Source organism: Salvelinus namaycush, unplaced genomic scaffold (assembly GCF_016432855.1).
Source record: "Salvelinus namaycush isolate Seneca unplaced genomic scaffold, SaNama_1.0 Scaffold65, whole genome shotgun sequence".
NCBI lineage: Eukaryota > Metazoa > Chordata > Actinopteri > Salmoniformes > Salmonidae > Salvelinus > Salvelinus namaycush.
In genome coordinates this window covers 360,437-368,265 of record NW_024061364.1, presented here as the reverse complement: position 1 = coordinate 368,265, position 7,829 = coordinate 360,437, and positions in this window count along the sequence as shown.

Below are 7,829 nucleotides of genomic sequence, written 5' to 3'. Positions count from 1 at the left end.
AAGAGGAAGACGAGTTCAGATTGAAAGAGGAAGAGGATGTTTCAGTAAAAGAAGAGGAGGAAGAGAAAGAGGAGGCTGCAGTTTTTGGAGTGAAAGAGGAGGATGGGGAGATGACTGTCACATTGGAAGAAGAGGAGGAGGAAACTGAATATCTGGGCTCGGTTTCCCAAACGCATCTTAAGGCATCCAATGGTTCTAACGATGAACGGGCCCTGATTAACACTAGTAAGTACTGTCTTAAAAACAGAGGCACAAACTCTGCAGTTGTTGAACTGTTTTATTTTTTTATTTAACCAGGTGGCTATGATGTCATAATGATAGTTTAACACGGTGACCATGATGTCATAATGATAGTTTAACCAGGTGGCCATGGTGTCAAAAGTTAAGACTTTTTGTATTTAACCAGGTAGGCCAGTTGAGAACAAGTTCTCATTTACAACTGCGACCTGGCCAAGATAAAGCAAAGCAGTGTGACACAGACAACAACATAGAGTTACACATGGAATAACATGGAATAAACAATAAACAAGCCAATAACACAATAAACAAGTCAATGACACAGTAGAAAAAAAGAAAGTCTATATATAGTGTGTGCAAAAGGCATGAGGTAGGCAATGAATAGTCCATAGTAGCGAAGAATTACAATTTAGCAGATTAACACTGGAGTGATAAATGAGCAGATGATGATGTGCAAGTAGAGATACTGGTGTGCAAAAGAGCAGAAAAGTACATATACAGCTGCAGCGATCGGTTAGCTGCTCAGATAGCTGATGTTTAAAGTTGGTGAGGGAAATATAAGTCTCCAGCTTCAGCAAATTTTGAAATTCGCTCCAGTCACTGGAAGGATGTGTGGTGTTAAAGGGGAAATCTGCAATTACCACATCCATATTTTGATTTTTAAATTATTTATTTATAGCCATTGATTCTTGAAGAATATAACACATGCCTCATGAGCTTAGTTCAACTGTTGTACCCCATCAGAACACCAAATAAGCTTTTTTTACTTCAATGTATAGAAACAATGTAAATCAACACTGTAAAGCCTCAAAACATAGTTAAAACTATAATGTTGATATCATGGATGGACAGTCCTTGCATCCATAGGTCTATCTATGAATTTGAAAGTAGTTACATTTCTCCAGCCCCATCCATCATCTTATTAGCAAAATAGTGGTGGAATTACAGCTTTGTTATTGGTTGATTGATTCTTGTGTGGCTTTTTTAAAGGGACAACCTAGTATTTAAACAGCAACAAAATGGCTGCCCAGAGACTTGGTTTGGTAAACAGCTGAGGGATGGGGGCTGGGATGGGGTCTGGAGAAATGTAACCACTCTCAAATTAATAGAGAAAGCAATTGTATCAACCGTAACCCAAAACCTAGCGACCTCGTCAACAAGTTCAGACATCTTGGCAAAACAGTTATAAGGTGTTGGCTTGACAGTCGCTGGACCCAGGTTTGAGTTCAGCTCAGGGCTTCCCCACGAATTCACTACACTATGAATACAAGGACTGGCCATCCATGATGTCATAATGATAGTTTAACCAGGTTTCTAGGCTATATAGTATATTCTAGAATTCATCCATGATGTCATAATGATAGTTTAACCAGGTTTCGAGGCTATATAGTATATTCTAGAATTCATCCATGATGTCATAATGATAGTTTAACAGGTTTCTGGGATATATAGTATATTCTAGAATTGCCAGTGTAGATTTCCTGTAGGGTCAAATTGTTAGAGCTGTTGATAAATCATTGTATAATATTCAGCGTTTATTTTCATGCCATTACATCAATATAGCCCAACCAGAAGAGAAGAAACTCTTCCTGAACCACCTCCTCTTGCTGTCCTTCATAAATTCTGTCGTTGCTGGTAATCGGCTACACAAGCAGTCGGCAACCTACATTTGGAGTGCAAATGTATCTTACCATTTCTACTGATCTGGTGACAGTTATGATTTTCATATGTTCATTTTACTGGAACAGTTTCATTTAATTTATAATAGTATCTCAATCATTGTCTGTGATTAATCTACATTCTATCTAAATGAAAATTATACAAATCTAAAAGTAACTTTTATTGCCATTGCCACCTATGTAAAAACTAGTCTACATAAAGCCAACAAATAAAAACATTGCAAATAAATGTCCTATAAATCGCATGGCCTGTCTAAAACGAACTTGAAACATTGTATAAAATATTCTGGGCCCTCAGTTTCCCGTGCCTGTGAGTGTTCTCGACCGACACAGTTGTAGGCTATTTGTGAAAGGGATAAGAAGTAATCAAAATTTTCCCTTTTGTGGTTATCGAAAGGAATAGAGATGGAAATATTTTTCAAATACTTTGAGGAGTTATTCTCATTTGCAATTGGTTTTGATTAGACTTTGTTTACTTGCTGTTTGAGGTGAGAAAAAAATGTGCTTCGAGAGGCTCCACAACTCATTAGTGGTGCAGACAATCAGAAAAACTATCAGACATCCCCAAATGGGCTCATTTATGGATCTACATTTGTGCTCAGGCCAGGTAGACTGGTCCTACTACTATATGTGTAACCAGGTAGACTAGTCCTACTTCTATATGCATAATCAGGTATACTAGTCCTTCTATATGTGTAACCAGGTAGACTAGTTCTACTTCTATTTGTGTTGTTGGGTAGACTAGTCCTACTTCTATATGTGTAACCAGGTAGACTAGTTCTACTTCTATTTGTGTTGTTGGGTAGACTAGTCCTACTTCTATATGTGTAACCAGGTATACTAGTCCTTCTATATGTGTAACCAGGTAGACTAGTTCTACTTCTATTTGTGTTGTTGGGTAGACTAGTCCTACTTCTATGTGTGTAACCAGGTAGACTAGTCCTACTTCTATTTGTGTTGTTGGGTAGACTAGTCCTACTTCTGTATGTGTAACCAGGTATACTAGTCCTTCTATATATGTGTAACCAGGTAGACTAGTTCTACTTCTATTTGTGTTGTTGGGTAGACTAGTCCTACTTCTATGTGTGTAACCAGGTAGACTAGTCCTACTTCTATTTGTGTTGTTGGGTAGACTAGTCCTACTTCTATATGTGTAACCAGGTATACTAGTCCTTCTATATATGTGTAACCAGGTAGACTAGTTCTACTTCTATTTGTGTTGTTGGGTAGACTAGTCCTACTTCTATGTGTGTAACCAGGTAGACTAGTCCTACTTCTATTTGTGTTGTTGGGTAGACTAGTCCTACTTCTATATGTGTAACCAGGTATACTAGTCCTTCTATATATGTGTAACCAGGTAGACTAGACCTACTTCTATATGTGTAACCAGGTAGACTAGTCCTACTTCTATATGTGTAACCAGGTAGACTAGTCCTACTTCTATATGTGTAACCAGGTAGACTAGTCCTACTACTATATGTGTAATCAGGTGTGTGTCCTTATTCAATGCATTGACAGGAGTGTTTCAAACAAAAGACAATGAATAAATTGACAAAACTGACGCATCTTGCGGGGTCAGGTCAGGGTGACCTGCCAGGGGCCGTTTCATTTAGTATCCGTTTGGGTCGGCTTTGGGGAATGATTGTATTTCCCCATAGTATGTTGTACCTCAAGTTGACCGACTGAAAGGGAGCATAACTTTATGACTATAATTACTGTTCCCTGAAGGAGGGATACGAGGTACAACACCTGTTTGTCCCCGCCCCTTCCTGGGTCTGTGAAGAGCGGTATTAAATTGAATATGACCTAAGGTTCGTATTTCTGTGTTTATTACATTATAGTTAAGTCTATGATTTGATATTTGATAGAGCAGTCTGACTGAGCGGTGGTAGGCAGCAGCAGGGTCGTAAGCATTCATTCAAACCAGCACTTTCCTGCGTTTGCCAGCAGCTCTTCGCAATTCTTGAAGCACAGCTCTGTTTATGACTTCAAGCCTATCAACTCCCAAGATTAGACTGGCAATACCAAAGTGCCTATAAGAACATTCGGGGCGGCAGGGTAGCCTAGTGGTTAGAGTGTAGAGGCGGCAGGTAGCCTAGTGGTTAGAGCGTTGGACTAGTAACCAGCCGGTAGCCTAGTGGTTAGAGTGTAGAGGCGGCAGGTAGCCTAGTGGTTAGAGTGTAGAGGCGGCAGGGTAGCCTAGTGGTTAGAGCGTTGGACTAGTAACCAGCCGGTAGCCTAGTGGTTAGAGCGTTGGACTAGTAACCAGCAGGTAGCCTAGTGGTTAGAGCGTTGGACTAGTAACCAGCCGGTAGCCTAGTGGTTAGAGCGTTGGACTAGTAACCAGCCGGTAGCCTAGTGGTTAGAGCGTTGGACTAGTAACCAGCCGGTAGCCTAGTGGTTAGAGCGTTGGACTAGTAACCAGCAGGTAGCCTAGTGGTTAGAGTGTTGGACTAGTAACCAGCCGGTAGCCTAGTGGTTAGAGCGTTGGACTAGTAACCAGCCGGTAGCCTAGTGGTTAGAGCGTTGGACTAGTAACCAGCCGGTAGCCTAGTGGTTAGAGCGTTGGACTAGTAACCAGCCGGTAGCCTAGTGGTTAGAGCGTTGGACTAGTAACCAAAAGGTTGCAAGTTCAAATCGCCGAGCTGACAAGGTACAAATCTGTCGTTCTACCCCTGAACAGGCAGTTAACCTACTGTTCCTAGGCTGTCATTGAAAATACGAATTTGTTCTTAACTGACCTGCCTAGTAAAATAAAGGTAAAAAAATATATTAGATAAATAAATTCAAATGAATATGAAATACAAATGGTATAGAGAGAAATAGTAATATGTTAAAAGATTTTTTGCATCGCTTTTTTACGTTAGCTTTTTTTACATGGCTCATATTGTACTTTTACTTTCTTCTCCAACATTGTGTTTTTGCATTTTTTAAACCAAATGTTTCATTATTTATTTATTATTAAGATAAAATAAAAGTGTTCATTCAGTATCGTTGTAATACAAATATATAAACAATGTGTATATATATATATATAATAATAAAATATCGGTATCGGCTTTTTTTGGTCCTCCAATAATCGGTATTGGCGTTGAAGAATCATAATGGGTCGACCCCTACTATGTTATTGTTTGGTGAAGTTATGGGCCAATTTGTTAAGCACTTAGTGTACAAACCCTCATTGTCAGGCTGATGGAAAAGCTAGCTAAAGACCATTTTACTGGTTGAAGTGTTTTTTAAGTATAAAGCAGTTGATTTGCGACAATAACACAAACATATTAATCAGGAGATTCAAAACGAGCCTGACAATTATAATCCAAAAGTAGTGTGAAATTCACTCATAAGCAACCTGGAAATGGAGGCTATTATTGCTGTCAGCCTATGAGAACTCCCCTGAGTTTTCCCCCACGGTGGTGAATTAGTGAATAGACACAGAGCTTAATGTGAGTTTCCTTCAGTAGCACTCCTGATCTTGTGCTGTAATATTCAGAATACATTGTGGAAAACTAAAATCTTTGCTCACCATTTTTTGCTCTATGCAGATATACTACATCCATAAATAGTGGTTTCCTTATTAGCAGGGAGGAGTTTCTGCAATCAAATTGTGTGTGCATCATTGACCTCGTGACGCAATTTTATCAAACACCGAAAGGGGCCTATATTGGAAACCAATAGTCGTCTGGCACACTGCTTAGAGTTTCAACAACTTGAATAACTTATTTCTAGTTACCAATAATGTAAAAACAAGACAAAATATGACTATTGTTGCTATCTTTACTGTCTTAATTGTCAAATTTAATAGACGTCAGTTGTTGTACAATGTCATGGGTACACTCTGGGCATCACCTTTTACCTCAAATGAACATTGGATTTCTGTTGTTGTGGGCCTTTAACCATCTGTCTGACTTTGTCGTTCACACAGATGAGAGACGGGACAATCGTGGATCCTCTGGGGAGCCTCAACAATATCATGATGCTGACGAGGCAGAGAAGAGTCTCTCCGCATCAGAACACCAGAAACACCAGCAGAGACCCACAGGGAAGAAATCTCACTGCTGCTCTGACTGTGGGAAAGGTTGCACATCTTCATCAGAACTTAAAACACACCAGAGAACACACACAGGAGAGAAATCTTGTAGCTGTAATCAATGTGGGAAGAGTTTTACTACATCTAGCCAGCTGACTATACACCAGAGAATACACACAGGAGAGAAACCTTATAGCTGTGATCAATGTGGGAAGAGTTTTACTACATCTGGCCAGCTGACTTTACACCAGAGAATACACACAGGAGAGAAATCTTGTAGCTGTAATCAATGTGGGAAAAGTTTTACTACATCTAGCCAGCTGACTATACACCAGAGAATACACACAGGAGAGAAACCTTTTAGCTGTGATCAATGTGGGAAGAGTTTTACTACATCTGGCCAGCTGACTTCACACCAGAGAACACACACAGGAGAGAAATCTTGTAGCTGTAATCAATGTGGGAAGAGTTTTACTACATCTAGCCAGCTGACTATACACCAGAGAACACACACAGGAGAGAAACCTTATTGCTGTGGTCAATGTGGGAAGAGTTTTGGCCAATCTAGCCACCTGACATTACACCAAAGAACACACACAGGCGAGAAACCTTATAGCTGTGATCAATGTGGGAAGAGTTTTACTACATCTGGCTCTTTGACTTCACACCAGAGAATACACACAGGAGAGAAACCTTATTGCTGTGATCAATGTGGGAAGAGTTTTGGCCAATCTAGCCACCTGACATTACACCAAAGAACACACACAGGCGAGAAACCTTATAGCTGTGATCAATGTGGGAAGAGTTTTACTACATCTGGCTCTCTGACAGTACACCAGAGAATACACACAGGAGATAAACCTTATAGCTGTGATCAATGTGGGAAGAGTTTTGTTACATCTAGCAATCTGACTATACACCAGAGAACACACACAGGAGAGAAACCTTATAGCTGTGATCAATGTGGGAAGAGTTTTACTACTTCTGGCTATCTGACTTTACACCAGAGAACACACACAGGAGATGAACTTTATAGCTGTGATCAATGGGGGAAGAGTTTTGTTAAATCTGACCAGCTCACAGTACACCAGAGAATACACACAGGAGAGAAACCCTATAGTTGTGGTCAATGTGGGAAGAGTTTTACTACATCTGGCTCTCTGACTGTACACCAGAGAACACACACAGGAGAGAAATCTTATAGCTGTGATCAATGTGGGAAGAGTTTTGGTCAATCTGGCCAGCTGACTGCACACCAGAGAACACACACAGGAGAGAAATCTTATAGCTGTGGTCAATGTGGGAAGAGATACTCTGGTAAAAGATCTCTGATCAAACATCAGAAAATACATGAAGGAGTTTTTTCATGATATCAATTAAATAATTAAATAATGTCACAATGTAGATTATTTTAACATTGTAGTAGGAGTATTTTAATGAATGTCAATGTAGAACCCTAAATGTTTGCCCCCTGTTCAATTGATTTTACCCTCAATTTTACCCTCAATAAATAGAGTTACTATTTATGTGATTTAACAAAAAGTGACTAACAAAAAAGAGTTGTGTTACACTTACCATGTTGGTGACCCACTGGAATCACAATGTAGCTAGCTGTTTACCACGTTGGTGACCCACTGGAATCACAATGTAGCTAGCTGTTTACCACGTTGGTGACCCACTGGAATCACAATGTAGCTAGCTGTTTACCACGTTGGTGACCCACTGGAATCACAATGTAGCTAGCTGTTTACCACGTTGGTGACCCACTGGAATCACAATGTAGCTAGCTGTTTACCACGTTGGTGACCCACTGGAATCACAATGTAGCTAGCTGTTTACCACGTTGGTGACCCACTGGAATCAAAATGCAACACTTCAAACTGTTT